Source organism: Papio anubis, chromosome 3 (assembly GCF_008728515.1).
Source record: "Papio anubis isolate 15944 chromosome 3, Panubis1.0, whole genome shotgun sequence".
NCBI classification, from domain to species: Eukaryota; Metazoa; Chordata; class Mammalia; order Primates; family Cercopithecidae; genus Papio; species Papio anubis.
Window position 1 is genome coordinate 134163845 of NC_044978.1, and position 20024 is coordinate 134183868.

Here is a 20024-nt window from a genome sequence, read left to right on the forward strand (position 1 = left end):
CATCCATGTTGTTGCAAATGACAGGATCTCATGCTTTTTTATGGCTGAATAGTATTCCATTGTATATATGTACTACATTTTCTTTATTCGTCTTTTGATGGACATTTGGTTTGCTTACAAATCTTGTCTTGTGAATAGTACTGCAGTAAACATGGGAGTTCAGATACCTCTTGGACATACTGATTTCCTTTCTTCTGAGTATATAGCTAGCAGTGGGATTGCTAGATCATATGGTAGCTCAATTTCTAGTGTTTGATAGCACAAGAGTGTGATTATAGTCAATAATAATTTATTATACATTTAAAAATAACTAAAAGAATATAATTAGATTGTAACTCAAAGAAAGGATAAATGTTTGAGGTGATGGATACCTAACTGACTCTATTGTGATTTTTATGCATTTATGCCTGTTTCAAATGATTTCATGTACCCCATAAATATATACACTTAATATGTATCCCCCAAAATTAAAAATTAGACAGAATATTGTGGGCAAAAATGTAAAAAAAAAAAGTACAGGAATTTATTTTAAAAATTTTCTCATTTGCATAATTTTAAAGAATACAAGTGTAAAAAATTTATATTAAGAAAATTTTCAGTTTCCTTTGAGGGTTTATCAAACTAAAATCTCAAAAATGCAAAAATGTTATTAAGATATTCCTACTTAAATCTAACCTAAATATTTATTGTGCCAAACTGCCCACATGAAAACGGAATAAATGTTTGTGATGTAATCATTTACTACTATTAAATACTCTCTCAGCTTTGTTTTTGCCTATTATATATCATTTACTTAAAGCCTTTTAATCACACCCTTATTAATTTGGATTGGTTTTTGTAATCTGACAGTGTAACTTCCAAATAATAAAGATGTTTTAAGTTAAAACACGTTAGAAGTTTTTCTTCACTTAGAAACAAATTCCACTGTGTAAGTCCCTTGAAGTCAGTTATAATTATTACAGTCTGTGGGGATTAGTATATTGTAAGGAGATTACTGGACTTCTTTACTTAGCAGCACAATGAGCAAGGGTGCACCCTGAGCACACAGAGCAGTGAATATTGGAGTCGTACAATTAAAAGAGTTCTGCATAAACATGTTATATTCCAGCGCCTGCTTAAAAAGAAATCAGCCTCAAACCAATAAATTTCTGTTGAGTACTAGTCTGTATATATTATTTGCTATAAGGGCTAGAAAGTAAAGAACTATAAGACATGATTTCCAGGCTTATTAATTCTGCAGTTGTTTACGAGGAAGGGCTGTGTTCCTGTGGTAAGCATTTCATACAATCATCTTATTCATAACACTATTTTTATAACACAGGGAGAGAAATTGAGAATCAGAGAAGTCAGATAATTGCCCAGGTTCTGCAGGTGGGAAGTGAAAGAGTTGGAATTCGAATTTTTCTGTCTGGGTGAAAAGGCCATGCTCTTTGCTCATGTCAAATTCACTGGATGGAAAAGATCATCACACATGCAGTAACACTGAACACTTACGTGATGATGACTTCCATTGTGAGTATTGTCTATAGTTACACTAGAAAAACTCAGAGATGGTTAAAGTAACCTATAAATGCTTCATGGAGGAGATAAGAATTGAGTTGTGTTTTGAATCAGAATAGGATAAAGATATACCCAGAGAAAGTTGAAATAAAAGAGCAGGAGTTAGTGCAAAGGCATGCAAATAGAAATAGTCTATATGTATAGTTCAAATGTGGAAGAAGATAAATAAATTTTGTCAGCTTACAGTAGGAAGATTCTTTTAGTAATAGCCTGGAAATAAGATTAGATAAGGCATAATTGTATAAGCTACATTATTGATCATGTACTAGTTATTGGTATTAGTAAGTACTTTAAATATACTAATTCATTTAATCTGAAGAACAACCATATCAGAAGTATAGTATAATTAACTTCATTTTATTAATGCAGAAATGGATTGTGCAGAGAGAGTAAACAGCTTTTCCCAAGATTTTACAACTAGTAAGTGGAGAACTGAATTCAAATTCAGGTGTTCTAGCTCTAGATCCTGTACTCTTAACTACTATACTATCCATTCCTCTGGGAAAATGAGATAATATTGCATGCAACCTTGAAGGTCATTCATACTAGCTACATTTGAAATAGTAAAATGAAATAGTAACCTAGGATTGAAACAATATGTGTGCCTGGTGGTAGTGCTGGAGTTAGGTAGTGAGTGGTGTGCAATAGGACTGGAGAGTAGGATTGTAAAACTTGCAATAATTTGTGATTGATTATAAATATTAAGATGAGGTAAATGTTAAAAATTGTATGGAGTTTTAGATTCTGGTGATTGGGATAATGCTAGTATCAATTACAGATAGATAAGACCCTATTTGGCAGGGAAAGTGGCGATTTCAGTTTTTTCATGCTGAACTTGAGCCAACTTTGATACATGAAGATTTTGATACCCAGAAGACGTATTTCAGAATACAGGGCAGACAATCTGCTGAGGATCACAGAAATTAAGATATTAATTTAAAAGTAATACAGTATAGTAAATTTAATAATTATTTGAGTGTAAAATATTGCTGAAGAAGTGCTACCAAAAGTGAGTTTCATGGGCCATTATGGTCCACGAATTGTTTCTGGTCAGAATTAAGAGTAATTCATGTTTGTTTTATGAAAATATTGACCTGAAATTTTTTTTTTTTAAGTCACTTGGTCCTTCAGGATAAATATTTCAAGAATCATTGTTCTAAATGGTTACATTCCTTTGCTGTAATGACCAGACAGTATCAAGGTCACCCAAACAAACTGAGACATTTTCCAGCATTTCAGGATTAAGCTTAATTGAATTGACTTTATTCACTTTTGTCTCCTTCAGCACCCCCTCCCAGATAAGTAGGAGCCTGGGTCAGTGATCTTGTCCTAGAGTCTCAGACAAGTACTAGGACAGAGCATTACTTTTCTGTAATGTGTGATTAAGGTGAGCAATCCAAGAGGCAGAATCCTGTAATGAAATCAAAGTCAGTCCAGACCAACCATCTCACTGTCATTAATCCAGAAATGCTAGGCACAAGTGTAAGAGTTAAAAGTGGAGCATAAGAAAGAAAACAGTCATTTTCTCCTGGCTTGAGAAAGCAGTTCAGGTCATCTTCATAGGTCACTTAAGAGTGGCTGGCTGTGGTCAGTTATGGATTCTTTAGGAGCATTGATTGGACTTGTATAATTATAGCCTGGCAGACATCACATCTGATTAGCTCAACTTTACCATGGAGATGAGTTAGTTTATATTTTTTAAATTCTACCTGTACCATTTCAGTACTTCCTGAGAATTCTCAGGCTATTTTGTAGGATTTATTTTCTTCTTATCCAAGTCAGAAACAATCTACCTACATGATTAAACTATGTCCCTTGGTCAGAGAAACTGATAGGTTTGTTAAATATGTAAAATCAAGTTAATCTTGAGTAAGAAGGCAAGAAGAGGTGGGTACAGAGAATGCCTTCTAATAAGGAATTATTATTAGAAGGATTATGATCTGACATGCCTAAAAAGTCAGAAACTCTAAAGTACAAGGAATATAAAGAAAACAAGAAAAATCTGTATGTACCAGGAGTTTACAACTAGTTTAAAGTGTAAAGCATACAAAAAGTTTATAATTAAAAATATAAGCAAATGCCATTTATTTGATGGAGTAATGGGGATCAGATTTGACTTTCCACTGTAAACAGCAAAAAATGAACAAAATATATAAAGCTCTAATTTTTAAGGCACTGGAACACTGGAATCAACCAACAAAGAACAATAGATCATAAAAATTGGAGAATAAATGAAGTAAGCCTTATGATTTTCTCAGGTTAGTGCCTTGAGAGTTTCTATGTCTCAATGCACAGAGGGAAACTCAGGTGGACCCTGGTGAATTCTCTGTAATGAGGAGACAGAGCTGAGAGTTTGGGAAGACTATAGCAGCAAGAAATTGCAATACAGAATACCAAAGAGGAAAGAGTTGCACTCAAAGAATGCTGAGATGTGCAGAGGATCCCCTGTAGGTATTCTGCTGAATACTAAGTGGCACATGTATGTGAGGAAACTACCTGAGGCCTGAAAAAGAAATATCTAAAATGAGTAGAGGTGACAAGTGACTCACACAGGGCTAGAAATAGTACCTGTTTCCACAAGTAGCAAACCTATTAGAGAACTTACAATTAAAATGATTGATTGTATCAAGTGTCGAGAATGTGGAGCAACTGGAACCCTCATACACTGCTGGTGGGAATGTAAAATGGTGCAAGCACTTTGGAATGCAACTTTTCTGGTTCTTAAAAAGCTAGACATGTCCCTTCTATCTATGACCTGGCTATTCCAAACATAGGTATTTTCCCAAGATAAATGAAAGCATGCATTTATCCAAAGACTGAGACATTCATATTCATAGCAGTTTTATTTGTAAGAGCCAGAAACTGGGAACAAACTGAGTGTCCATCAACAGGTGGATGGGTAAATAAACTGTGGTATGTCCACAATGGAATATTACTAAACGATAGAAGGAAATGAGCCACTGATACATGCTACAACATGGGTGAATGTCAAAATAGTTATGTTGAGTGAAAGGGGCTAGATGAAATTATTTCATAATGTATTCAATTTGTATACAATTCCAGAAAATAAAACTAATTTGTGATGATAGAAAGCAAATCAGTGGTTCCATGAAGAAGGGGTGAGATGTATGCTGGCCAGAAAAAAGTTGGAAGGAGAAATTAAATAAATTATTAAGAAATCTTTAGAGTTGATAGGTATGTTCACTTTCTTGGTTTCACAGATGCGTATACAGGTTGAGTATCCCTAATCCAATAATCCAGAATCAGAAATACTCCAAAATCCAAAACTTTTTGAGCGCCGACCTGACACACAAAAAATGGTCATTGGCACATTTTGAATTTTGGATTTGGGGATTATACCAGGAAGTATAAGGCAAATATTTAAAAAATCTGAACTATTCCAAAATCCAAAACACCTTTTATCCCAAGTATTTTGGATAATGGATCCTCAACCTGTATATGTAAAATCTTATAAATTACCATTTTCAATTTTAAAAAGTACGGCTTATTGTAGGTCAGTTATCTCTCAAGAATTTAAAAAATGAATATGAGCGAATGATACTTGCGAAGTGAAGGATAGACATAGTAAGTGCAGCAGCTACTTGAAAGAGTGTGAGAGAGAAATAGAGAATTAGGAATCACGTTCAGTTAAGAAAATGTATATAAACAAAATGGGAAAGATATTAGAGCTTAACAGTAAACATTTAGATAGGTTGATGTAAGATGAATGGAGATGGGTATGGTATCAATAGAGTCATCAAGGGGAAAAATTGTAGGATTTTCATGAAATGAAAAAGCTGTGATTTCAGATAGAGTGATCTCAACAAGGTTTGGAAAGGGGTGGACAAGAGGGCATGATAGTTGGGAACTTTTAAATGACAGGTTAAGAAGTCTTGGTGGTGTCTGTGGAGTTAGGATGCTTAATAGTCAGAATAGATGAGTGGCAAGCTCTGTGTGAAGGAGCTTGATGCCAGAATAGCAGAGAGCACCAAACTGAGTCTTCAGAAGCACTCGGGTCAAGTGAATTCAGGAAAAGGATCATAAACATTGAAAACAATTAGTCATCATAGTATCATACAGACCAATTGGTAGAAGGGCTTTAGACACAGGATACAGTTTTTGCAACTTCCGCGGAGAAGGCCTGGAGAAGAAGAGGAATGAAAGGACAGACCACGGCTTGTCAATGAGATATTGGTTTCTGAAATAAACCTAGTGACTAGGTCTCTACTGGAAACAGTATTGAACATACCCACTTATTAAGAGGCCTTCTAACAAAGTCCACAGAGAAAAGAGTCCCCTGTTGAGGGTGCCGATTTCCTATGAGGGATAGTTCTGGAGAGCAAATTTGGCCTCATACTGATACTTTTTTTCACATAAAAGAGTTGTCTTACTTTTGGACCACCTGTCGATATCCAGAAACTCTGAAGATTCCCAGAACCATTCCAAGTATTATTGACAGTATTATAGGTCCAAAATTTTGACATTTTTAAACTTCAGAACAAGGAGCATTTTGGAGACCTTAAATTCACGAGGGACCTTCTAGGAGGCCAGTATTTTTCCTTTTGTGTTTTAGAGGAAACCAGGCAATTCTGAAGAGTATAATACATCAAATGTAGTGTAGACATCTGTGTTATTCTCTGGGTACAGATTAGTTAGGCTGTTGTAAGTCACATTCCCCTATTTCACATTAGAACAACCTGCTATTGATACATGAGTTAGCATTATACTATAAGCAAAACATGAGCAGAGGAGTTGCAAAGTTGTATTGGTCCTTGAAGCAATGAATCAGAGCTAAAGTGACAGACTTTACCGGCAGCATATTTAAAAATGCCCTCTTTAAAATTTACCATGATATTTTCAGAAAAGCTGTGCATCCAGGACACATGGATGATGACAAGATCATGAACATTATCTATCTCTGAATATGAAAGGCATGATATGCGCAACTATCAAAGAGCAGTTCATTTTAGAGTAAGTGGTATTTTCATGTAGTTGCAGGGCAAGACAGGAAAAAATAGTTTATAAAGACAATGAAGATGTGGATCTCTGACAGCCAGTATTTTCAATCTATGTGAAAATACCAGTTGTAGCAGCAACGGCAACAAAAACTACTGATTTCCCTTTTTATTTGAAAGATTCCTTAGACACTTAAAGTGGTTTTACCATAGGATAAATGGACTGTGCATTCTGCTTCATCTTCGGATCTCTAATTAGGGATGGGTTGCCCCTGTTTCAGGAGTCAGTATGTGGGGAATACTGTTGATGGTGTACACGTAGAGACTGACCTTCTGAATACCTTGTAGGTTTTATCAGAATAATCACTGAAATTCATCCCTTTAAAAATTTTTCTTCTGTTTCTCTTTGCATGAACCTCCTCAAGTCATCACCCACTGCCCCAGAAAAAATCACGCTGGTGTTGGAGGCTAAATTCATCAATATATTTGTAAGCTTAGAATCAAGGGAGTTATTACTGCTTTTCTTCATAAGACTAGCTCTTTCATATATATTTTCTGTATATACAAAATGCCTAAACCGTTTAAGCATTATCTCATAGCAGGTGACAAAATATGTTCTGTTTGAAGCATGATGCACAGCTCTGGTTGTTCTGGGCCTGCTTTATTTGCATGTTCAGAGTAAGCCTGGCAAATACAGGTTGAATATCCTTAATCTGAAATCCAAAGTGCTCCAAAATCCAAAATTTTGAGTGCCCACATGATACTCAGAGGAGTATTTCAGATTTTGAATTTTCAGATGCTCAACCAGGAAGTATAATGGAAATATTCAAAAATCGGAAATCCAAAACATTTCTGGTCTCAAGCATTTTTGATAGGGATACACAGCCGAGGCATTGCATTGATTGCCTAAATGGAAATCTGGAGCTATTAAAATTTTTGGAATGCATTAGTTTACTTTGAAAGTAAGAATTGTTATAGTGTGATCAAGCCTAAACTCCAGCAAATTAATATAATCAAATGAATTTAGAGCATAAACAAGTATTCCTAGGATTTTTCAGAGTTGGAATTTCATGGTTGATTTTGGCTTTAAAATGAAGCTTTTTGAAATTATAGTAAAAATACAGTAACAGGGAAAAATTAAATAGTTTTAGTAAATGGAAACAATTTGTCTCTGATATAATTTTTTTTTTTTCTATTTCTGTTACTCTCTCCCATTTTTAGGACAGTATTTTAACCAGGTACTTTTATATTGGCCTTTTTTTTGGAAGATCAAATATTTGATGTTAATTTTTGTTTGAAGTTGTGAAGGCTTTGCTGGAAAACTCGAAGTTCCAAATGTGACATTTATTATATTATTATGTGCCCTTACTAGGGAAAATTGAATATAAATAAATGTTAATGAGTGTGCTGGTTGTCCTATAAGGAATAATTCATTACAATTCGATAAATGAGAAAAGCAGGTGGGGAGATGATAAACCATACCACATGAATATGCTGGACTTTTGAAATGACAACAATAGTAAGGGAACAATAGTACATTCTTGAAAGATAATTGTAATTATTTCAAGGCTCATGAACTGATCATTTTGCTCCTAAGGAGAGAAGTTTGTGGTGATTAAATTATGGACATATAAAGCATGTTCGTATTTTTCAATAAAATTCTATATGATATGATCCCCAAATGTGAAATTGTTTTGGTAGATGGATAAATATTAATCTTTGGAAGTGGCTAAATAAACATTGAATGTCCAAGGTGATTTTTTTCACCATTTATCCTAAAGGAGAAACTAATGCACAAAAACACACACCATACATCCTTAGGGAGATTGTTTCTTGGTTTCTGGAGGTCATCAAACTTCTGGTGATGCTGGTGTAAGAAGTGATTCTAGTTAGTTTTATATAGCTGTTGCTTTATATTGTAAATAAGATAGTACTCTGGGACACTGGAAGAACAATTAGATCAAGTAAAATCAGTTTTCTTTGGTCGAAAATAATTGAGTGAAAGCTCTTGACATTGTGTGTTTAAGAAGGAAAATGTAAAAGTAGAAGAAAATGGAGATAGCCCAGAGATAACCTAAGGAAAGGATATGGAGTAAATAGGTAATATGACAGGAATGGAGAGTTATCTAACTGCATGTCCTCATGTCTCCAACATGTGCAAGATATTTTCTGAAGTATAATTGTTTTTAAAATTATTTTTTAGAGACAGGGTCTCACTCTCTGTAGCCTAGGCTGGAGTGCAGTGGTATAATCATAGCTTACCTCAAACTCCTGGGATCCTCCTGACTCAGTCTCTAGAGTAGCTAGGATTACAGGTGTGCACCACCATGCCCAACTAATTTGAAAGTAAATTTTGTACAGAGAGGGTCTTGCTATTTTGCCCAGGCTGGTCTCAAATTTCTGGCCTCAAGAGATCCTCTCAATTTGTCCTCTCAAAGCCTTGGGATTACAGGCTTGAGCCACCACTAAAAATATTTTAACACAGTGGCTCACGCCTGTAATCCCAGCACTTTGGGAGGCTGAGGCAGGCAGATCACGAGGTCAGGAGATCGAGACCATCCTGGCTAACACGGTGAAACCCCGTCTGTACTGAAAATATAAAAAATTAGCCAGGCACTGTGGCGGGTGCCTGTGATCCTAGCTACTTGGGAGGCTGAGGCAGGAGAATGGTGTGAACCTGGGAGGCGGAGCTAGCAGTGAGCCAAGATAGCGCCACTACCGTCCAGCCTGGGCAAAAGAGCAAGACTTCTGTCTCAAAAAAAAAAAAAAAATATATATATATATATACACACACACACACACACACACAACACACACACACATATATATATATACACACATTTTTTTTTTAACAATTTCCTCGAGTGGCTCTAGTTGTGGATGTCCAGTAACTTACTTTAACTTGTTGTTACACAATCTGATGTTTTTATTAGAAAGTATTTCCTGATGCTTAACATAATTTCCCTTTACTCAATTAAACTCTGCCATTTCTAGCTGGTGTAATTACAAACGTACTTAAGAACCTTTCATGGTTTTGTTTCTATGCAGATTTGAAACTTTCACTGTTTTGTGCCTATGGCCTTTTTAAAAAATATAGGACATATCTAAAATGAATAAGCAATAAGTTAGGAAAGTCGAAGCACTCCTAATGTATGATTGGAAAGAAAAGACAAAGATTAAAGAAAGACTAAATTTTCTTATATGTTTCTTTTTCCTATATGTTTCTTTTCCTATATGTTTCCTATATGTTTCTTTTTCCTATAAAAATATTTGATTTTGTAAAACAGGGAAGTTGTTGGAGTTTGATATAAGTATTGCTTATATAGTTTTATATATATATGTAAAATTATATTTTGCATTTGTTATGTTTAGTGGAGAAAAGATAACTAAAGATAATTTTTAGGTGTTTTTAAGACTTCTAACTGCACACAGCTTTTTAGAGTTGGAACACACTTTTGGAAGTATCATAAAGCAACTCTTGAAATTAAGAGTAAAGAGAAAATTGATGGCCAGGTGCGGTGGCTCATACCCATAATCCCAACACTTTGGAATGCCAGGGCACATGGAGTGCTTGAGGTCAGGAGTTTGAGACCAGATTGACCAACATTGTGAAACCTCTTCTCTACTAAAAATACAAAAATTAGCCAGGTGTGGTGGCGGGCGCCCATAGTCCCAGCTACACAGGAGGCTGAGGCAAGAGAATTGCTTGAACCTGGGAAGCAGAGTTTGCAGTGAGCTGAGATTGCACCGCTGCACTCCGGCCTAGGTGACAGAGCAAGACTCTGTCTCAAAAAAAAAAAAAAAATTCTTTATCTCCTGTCTAAGACTCTTATCTCTGTGACTTCATTATTGTGGGTGAGCCACCTTCTTTAAAATCCTATTTTGAATAAAAGAGTTAGCATATTCTCTTAGTCATCTACCCTCTCACCATCCTTATGAACAAGCATCACTACTGTTAAGGTTTGAGAAACTGAGACAGGGAATACCTGTATGTAGATATTCAGTAAATATTTCATGACTTCGTCAACAAATAACACTTAAAAATGAACATCATTATGTGAAAAGCATGTTGTTGCTAAGACTGTAGGTTGAATACTAGACTATATGAGTTTGAATAGTTGCTCTACTGTACTAGATAGATATGCTTGTGCAAGTTATTTAGCCTCTTTCTGCCTCAATCTCTTTATATATATAATGAGCTTAACAGTAATCTTTACTTCATGTGTTGTTGTGAAGGTCAAATGAGTTGATACATTCAAAACATTTAGAAAACCTCCTGGTGCAATAGAAAAGCTACATGTTTGGGTACTGTGCCCATTACTTGGGTTACAAAATGAGCTGTATACCAAACCTGTGGCACACACAATTTACCCATGGAGCAAACCTGCACATGTACCCCCTGCAACTAAAATAGAAATTGGAAGAAAAAAAAAAAAGAATTTCCTGGTACAAAGTAAGCATTTGATAATAATTAGCTAGTGGTCATAGTAATTGTAATTCATACAAAATGTCAGTTTTTTTGTCAAGGGAAAAATTTTCACCTATGATATGCAAAAGTTAATGCAAAAGTAATGAACTTTTGGTACATGCTGCAACATGGAAGGACTTGAAGACATGCGAATGGAAGTAAGCCAGACAAAAATGCATCAGTATTTCTCAACTCCCTTTTTGCTTTTACTTCCCATTTGCAAACCATCTCAAGAGAGAACAATAGAAGTAAAGGGGTAAAAATAATATTTAAGAAAGAAACAGGAGAAAGAAGAAAAAGAAAAAGCAAAATAGTGAGACAGAAGAAGAGTTGCAAGGGTCGTTAATACGTTTTCCATGGTTCCAAAAAACTCAATTTTATTTTCCCTGATTGAAACTTCAAATAACAACTTTTTGATTAAAAAATTAAATTTCCCAGTAATTGCCAGCCTGATCAAGATATGAATTGGCAGACCCAGTGGTAGCTTCTAGATTTACTGACAAAAGAAATATTCTGGGCTGGTAGAGCAGACACTCAGCTGGTGAGTCAGCTACTGAGCTTCCTTTATCTGTCTTTCTCTGCTTTGCCCAGTCCTCTGAGAGTGAGAGACAACCACAGCCCATAAAAGAAGTCATTTGGTAAACACCTAAGAGTTGGATTTAGAAAAAATGGAGGGTGGTTTGGGTCATAGGATTTGGGATATAGTCAGAGGTCATATGGCAATAACTGGTTAGTTGTATGTAGAGGCTGTGGGCACAGTTAATTTGTGCAGAGGAAAAGAAGAATGATGATTTGATGCTCAGATGTTTTTGAGAAAAAAGTTTTTATACTAATGTTGGAAAAAACCCTAAATATAACTTTAATTATGTACTACAAATAAATTATTTTCAACTGAAACTGAATTGCTTTTGTCTAATTATTAAGAAATATGACTTCTTGTACTTTGGAAAATAAGAGTTATGGTTTTGAAACATGAATACAGTTGTCTTTGATTTGACTCACTTTATTTGACCTAAAAAATAGAAATTAGCTTATGTATGATTATGATGAATGGAATTTTCTAGGAAGCAAAATTGGTTCAATCAGAGCAATTATTGTTTTTCATTGTTGTTAGCCCAGAAGCAGTAGGACCAGTCTTTGTGCTATTCTTTACTGATGTCTTTCTGGATATTATAGTCAATTTGCTTTATTCAGAGATGAAGGAGGCATTACAGGATATGTTGTTTTATTATCAGAGAGTTACATGTGGGTAATGATAACAGCCACAGTGTCTGAGGCTAATTTTTCAGGAAAAGAATTGACTAATTATTAAAGCTTTTCTTATTTAGGCAATTTCAGATAGTTGTGTATCATTGAATAATTTTTAGTAAAAGTTGTTCACATCTAATTTGGAAGGGAAAATTTAAGGAAACAATAGAAGCTCAGAGGAAAGATTGACTTTTGAAAAAGTAAATATACATACACCTAACACTTTGATGAAATGTATACCTAACTAATACCTTTATCCAGAAGGAAAATTGCTTTCATCTCTGACACTTGAATGGAAAAACAGTTTAAAAAATGGTTTAATAAAGGGTATTATCTTTATTTTTTTACTGATGTTTGCTTTAATAAAAATTATATTTAATTAAATTATATTAGATTTTAAATTGTTTTTGAAATGAAGGACATCCATTTGTAATTACACACAAAAATAATTTTTATTTTCTCTTTTATCTCAGTTTTATCTCCTCAATTTTCTCAATTGGTATTATGGTATAAGTAGAAACACAAATTATGATTTTTCTCTGATTATCATTCTGAAATAGAAAATTTCTGAAAAATTGGTAGACCTTGAGGAAATATTTAAATGATGCCATCCAAAGATGATGCTGAGTAAAATATTCATTATTCTTTATAAGCAAAATTACAGAGTAGATGAAATTTGTCTTAATTCCCTTGTTAGCTTTCCTCCCATTCATATAATTCCTATCACCCTATGACCTCCAAACACACACACACACACACACACACACACACACACATTACACACACCCACATACACACAACCCTGTATCCTGTTTTAACCATCTTGCAGGGGTAATAACTAATCTCTTACTACCAGTGAAACCTGATAAAGGTTTAGGTACAAAGTCCATAATGGTTTATTTGCATTTTGTAAAAGGAGAAGGGTGGGGAGGTTGGCAGATGAGATTGGAATCATAAACCTTAACCTTCACTAAGGTAACACTTAGTGAAGTTACCTCTGGGTGGAGTCCTTTTGATATTATTTACTTTGCCTACCAAGGGCTATCAGTGCTGCTCTCCCACAGCGTACACACACATGCATGCACACACACTTGTGCAAGAATGCATGTGATAGTGGAACAAATAATGAGCAATAAACTATGTTATAATAACTCTGAAAAGGTACTTGCCCAACTATAGTCTAACTTGAGCATATTCCTGTTTAGATTTTTTACCCTCAAAGGCAGTGGTACAGACAACACTAGTAATCATTGTAAATTAAATTCTATTCTATTGTCACAATCTGGCAGTGTTAAGGACAATTTCATTTCACTGCAGAAAATATATTTGAAGGATATTTTCGCAAATATTTGAATGAACTTCCTTTTTAGAGTAATTATTTGTTAATATGAGAAGTTTCATTCAGATTTTATCTATACAGTAAGTTGGCAGATAAAGGTGGACAAATAAATAATACTATAAAATTTTAGATATATGTTGCTTGTGCCCCCCTCTACAAAGAGAAACAGCATTATGAGAAGTATCATAAAGCACATCAAAATGGAAATGTCTCCCCAGTGACTGCTGTGTACTTGAAGTATCCAGCACTTTTCTAGAAATAGCACCTAGAAGAGGAGATTCTGTTAAATTGTGAATATGTTTCTTGAAACCTGTAAGACATTTAGCCATGGCTAGAAAGTGACAAGTATGTGCCTAGTTTATTATTATGTTAGTTGATTGTCATGTTACAGAGTAGACAACACACTACTGAGGTTAAAAGAAATGGGACAAGAAGACTTTCATTTGAAGCAAAACACAGTACTGGCCAATCCCATAGCATCTTGATCTGCCAGCAGCCCCTGTTGGGAGTTGGCAGAAAGATTTGTACCAAAGAGTAAGTTTCTAAGTGATACCAAAATGATCTGTGGGGATGGCTCAAGATCTGACTGACTTCTTAAAATTTTTCTTTAGAGAGTTGTACCTAGGTGTCCATTAAAAAATATTATTGGAGCATGGAGGGTAGAGAAGCTGACAGTAGAACCTCTGACAAATGATATTTTGAAGAGACAGTGCACAGACTGAATATGTAGCAGTATCTTATTGAAAGTTTTTATTAATCAAATAAAAATGAGAGCATGCTCTATTTTAAACATACAACTCAAATTAACTGCTAGAAAAGTCAAAACTTGGTGCAGTTGTTCTGAATTTAACCAGGTAAAGTGTTTGCTCAGCCTGCAGATGGTGTGACACACTTGGTATAGTTTCTGGACTCCTGGAGTGAGAAGTGTGAACTCTGAAACAAGTAATGACAATATGGTGATGATCTTCTTAGTGGATTTAGTGGGGGTAATGTGAGGGCAGAGAGGGGAAAACAGGAAATGCAACTTTCCATACCTAAATGAATAGTGTGCTTTACCTGACAGCCTGAAATGACAGTGACTGGTGCAGTTCTGGATTTTCCACATAGTTGGATACAAAAGAAAGCAACAATTCTTGCCTCTGTGCCAAAACTTCCATATTCCTTAGGGTTTTGACAAGAATTTAGATTACCTTGACCTAGGCAGTAGGAGTGAGGATAATCACCATCCGTTTCTAGCTCATGTGAAGACAGTACTCCCATCAGTGTCATTGGCTGTTGTATCTGGGAGTCAGCAGTATTGAGTGAAGGACCGACCGGAAAGGAGCGTGAGAAGGTACATTCACACCTTCACAATATGTGCAGATTAGGGATCTATAATCTTTGGTGAGGAGAAACTGCTTTTTATTTCCCTGGACCTTGATTTCAACCTGCATTCATTCACCAGATGCCTTCTGAGGACCTCCTACATATTATTGACTGATTTGTTTCTCTGGCAGCCTACTATCATAGAGATAAAATTTGTCGTTGCTCGTGAGAGGCAAAAGAATGAACATGGCCTCCTCCCTAATTGAGTACTTCAAAGGCAGACATGAGAAACATGATTACACACATAATTTTTAAGTGTTGATTTTCAATATTGATCTTTGAAAAAGAAGTCAAATGTACAATATGGGTACGTGATGCACAGAGGAGTAAGTCTGCCTTGTGATTAGGGAAAGCATCTCTTTTGAGACCTAAAGAAAGTGCCAGTGCCGATAATAAAGTAATAAGGAGGAAGTGCTGACATAAAACATATGCCACTGTTGTCTGTATGCCCTTCCATTCTGAGAGACAAGAGGGATGGTGTTGAATAATGTCCCCAGTCCTCAAGCAAAATATTAGTCTTGTTTAATGGATTATACCTGAATATAGTATACAAATCTCTCTACTGAAAATGTCTACAATGAAATTATTTTTGACAATTGAATATGTAATTAAATTTAAAATATTTATCTGTGCTTTCTACAGCAGTTTCAAGGAAGTGAGGTGTTATTATCGATGGAAGATATTTTGTTTTCACAAAGGATTACTACATCCCTCATTAGAGACCAATCTAACACAGATAACATGGTACTTTTTTGATGGCAGGTGTTCAATGCATTCACTGAACTGAATTGCAGTTCATATTGTGCCACATTAGGTTCCTCACAATTAAGCATTTTCATGTTGAGTTACAAAATTGCCTACTTTCAGGGAATAATGTATTCAATAGCTCTCAACTATCTTGCATCATCTAGGAGTGGAACAGAACAATAAATCTTGGATCTTGATCACCAAGAAATAATCTGGTAGGATGCTATCTTTGGGTGGTTCTACTTTAGATATGAGGCAGCTGAAAGGTTAAGGGACTTGCTCTAGGTCCCAGGCACATTACATATTTTTACGTGTCCCTTCTCTCATAAACTAAAAGTGCTTACTGCCACCCTCAGGGGATATATGTCAGGTTCTTATACTCCTGTGGGATAAGGTTAAATCATTTCAATAGGTCTTGCAGGAAATCACTGGCACAGCTGTTTATAAAACCTAAGATGCTTGGCCCTGGATGACTTTTTGAACCCTGCTCTTAGTATCAAAAGCAAATACTGTGATTCATTTTCGTCTAAATCAGTGTCTGTCTGAAGCTTTAAAGAGAGAAAAGGTGTCAGCAATCATAAAATATGAATTAGAAACCATGAATGAGTAAACTGCTTCTTAGTACAGAGAACAAAATACTTATCATTTACCAATATAATGATATTGTATAATGAAATGTATACTTACAACTGTCATTAGGAAATCCCCATTTTAAATATTCCTTCAGGCCTTAATAGAAATGTGGTTTCTTAACAGATACCTCCTTTAGCCTATGAATCTCTAATTTGTCTTTCAGTTAGAATATAGGTAAAACTGTAAAGTTTGCCGTTTTCCTTTTCTATTTTTTTTTGTTTGTTTTTTGCTCCTCTCTTCCTCTGTGCTTTGTATCCATAAACTGTCACTTTGCTGCCTGCGATTCCCCTGTTTTCCCCCCTCCATGCTGTAGTATACCCGAGGCCTCTTTTGTGTTGCACCCTAATAAAGTGTACAAGTTGAGCATCTACCCTTTCTTGGTATTTTTTTCTGCATCCTTTTTTCCCTTTCATCTTTGCTGTGATAATCTGATAAATTAATATTCTTTACAGTTTTAATGACTGCTAATAGATTAATGCATCTTAATGACTGTTAATGGCTTAATCTGCTGCACCTCCTGGGTAAAATGTTTGCATTTTAAAAGGGCTTTTTAGAATCATAACCTTATTTAAAGACATGACTCTGTGAGTATCCAAAACCTGTGGATAAATCATTTGGGAGAAATACCATGTTAGATTTTATTTTTTTCACATTTTAACATCTCTGAGAACAATAATGCATTCTTAAAATTGGTGTGATTGAAAAACACTGCATCATAGATTGGAGGCATTCTTTATTTCATTCTTAGTGATGCATAAAATAATCATATGTCTTAAAATCAGTGACGTTGTAGATTTGATAAAATATGGTAGCTGTTTTTTTTTTTTTTTTTTTTTTTGGCCACCATTGAAATCATACCTTGTGGTAGATGCTTACTACCTCCCTTATCACATTTCACTCACACACACACAAACTCAATCCTGTATCCACTAAACACTCATAAACATATCCTGGCACCATAGAACCATGACATTCTCTAATTGACTGCTGTGGAAGCTACAATTAAAATTTTAGGGTTTTTTTGAGCCACAGTGAAGAATGCTTTCTAAACTTGGCTTAAGACATTTGTAAGAAATCTGCACTGGAAATGACATTCTACTTATAACATCTATTTGCTATTTTTAAAAATGTCATTTATAATACTTTGGTTCCTCTTATTCTGTCTCACTTTGCTTTGAGAGAGAGAATGATAAATATGAGTAAACACCACAGATGAATATAGTGTCTTGAAGGACTGGTGATATTTTTAAAGATGAAAAGGCTTTGTATCTGTAATTACTGATCATGTGATACACAATTTCAAATAAAAGAGTTAATGTCGTTCTTTCTTTTTGGAAGACATTAGAAACAATTGCAGAAGAAAAAGCAAGCTCGTCAACAACAAAAAAATCAGTCAGAAAATTGGCTAAAATTCAGCTCTTTGTGCTCTTGAGACTGAGAACCATGGCTGAAAGAAAGCTCTCCAATTTCCTACCACGTATATTCATTGCCTCCTTTTAGATTGGTTTACTTTTTTGAAGCAGTTAAGTAGTAGTATTTCTTGGCAAGAGAAACATTTATTTAAACAATTCTTTAAATTCTGTTACTTATTCTTCCCACTTTCCACCCTTCTCCATTGCTCATCCCATACCACTAACTTCACAGTCCTGCTTGGGTTATGAGGTATGGGCACTAATGTATATTCCTCTAGGGTATCTTTTAATTTTATTTTTATTTAAGTTCAACATTGGGATAGTGAAGTTAAATGATTTTTTTAAAGATATGTAGTAACAGTCATATCTTCACTGTTTTATCAACAGTATTTATTTTTCAGTATTCTTTGAGAGTGAACAAGATTTAATTTAGCTTCTATCATTGTGGTCTTATATTAGGAAGTCTTCCAAGAGTTTGAAAGTAGGGTTGAATTTTTCAGGGCCACTACTTAGAAGATTACCAAATAAATGCTGAAATGTGAAAAAATCAAAACCTATTATTTTCATGGAATTCTTAGTATGTATACCACTTACATACTAAGTCTTACATACTAAGTTTTACATGCAAAATTTACATACCAAGTTTTAGTACAACTAGAAACTATAGTTTTGTGAAATGTTAATATTACTCCATTAGCTCCTTCTTAATATCTTATCCTGAGAAATGCTATGTGACTTAGCAGGCACATCTAGAATAGTGAATTAAACCATCCAGCTCTGGGTCAGATGCTAACTAGAGAAAGGACTCCTCCCAAAAAATAAATATGAACATTTTCAACCATACTTGAATATTTATCCTGGATTAGTATATTTCATATTAACCTTCTTCAAAGAGAAGTGACCTGAGTGAATAAGAATTAGGATAGGAGACTATTACTATGAGAATAGAAAAAAACCTGATGAACCTGATTAAGCATTGGTAACTAATTGCAGGAGAAGGTTGCTACACACAATAAAGAGGACTTGAGGTGTGTAGATATAAAAAAAATTAGCCGCCTTTATATTTTTGCCTAGGGCTGGCCCAGGGGCTTTAGAAATGGATGGCTAGACTGTGGCTGACAGCAGGGTTGGAAAAATTAAGGTCATTTTTATGTACAGGTCTGTATTTTTTGAACTCTTTGACTGCATTTTCATGTAAAATTTAAGTCCTTTAGTTGCCATGTTGTCACAATAAGGAAGGAAGTATGTATTTAGAAGGTACCCATAGAAGCCCATCAGACTGAGGATCTGTGAAATATGATTTTGTCAAGAAAGGCACCTGTGAATCTATTACAAATACAATACAGTGTGGTCTGTAATGAATCCCCAACCTTAGAGAGCTCTAAATATAGAATAGATAGTCAGGTCTTTGGATGGTTTAAGCATTAAACTGCATAAAGAAAAGGATCTCCTCAGATGACCTCTCAGTGCCCCTTGCAGCTCTGTAATTCCAAGTCTGAGACAGTTGGCTTATGACGTGCACTGAGCATATGGATGTGTGCAAGTATGTTTAGTGTGTATATATATATAGATATATATAGAGATGTGTGTGTATATATGTATGTATATATACATAAATATACCATAGTATCATTGTGTTTAATATTTATAATGTTTCTTTTTTCTTATCCTGTTATATCCTGCAGAATTTGTTTTTTTTCTCCCTTTCTCTGTGTATTTGCTTTATATACAAAAATATATACCTATTTACTTTTGAAGTTGAATAGCCAACATATGTAGCTCTTAAAGGTTTAGTTTCTTCATTAAGCATTCTTACAATTTTATCCCTGATATTTTCTTAACAGAAAAGCTATGTGTGTCTGTTTAATTTTAAATATTGTGGGTAAGGGGTGAAAGGCATATTTTCAATATAGTATGAGTTTTGTTGTTTACTAGGAGAAAGAAGTGTAAAGCGTATAGTTTAGTTTGGAGACCCGTGATGTTTACAGATACCAGTAGAGAATGAAGATGTAGGATAGAATTAATATCTACTTGCATTTTGTTATTGTTTGTGGAACAATAAAAGATTTTCTGGCATAGTCATTCTGATAGAGGCATGAGACTGCAGAGGATTAAACATTTGTGCATTGTGATTTGGCTCTGAGGCGTGATAACTACAGTTGGTCGAGAAACTGAAGTACAGAAATGCCATGTGACTTAGCAGACACATCTAGAATAACGAATTCAACCATCCAGCTCTGGGTCAGATGCTAACTAGAGAAAGGACTCCTCCCAACAAATAAATATGAACATTTTCA

At 34.9% G+C, this 20024-nt stretch overlaps 1 protein-coding gene across 6 annotated transcripts in view; it reads left to right on the forward strand.

The window, feature by feature from the left end:
• CCSER1 (coiled-coil serine rich protein 1) overlaps positions 1-20024 on the forward strand; it is a 1426296-nt gene that overhangs the window by 35281 nt on the left and 1370991 nt on the right. The window lies entirely within an intron of this gene.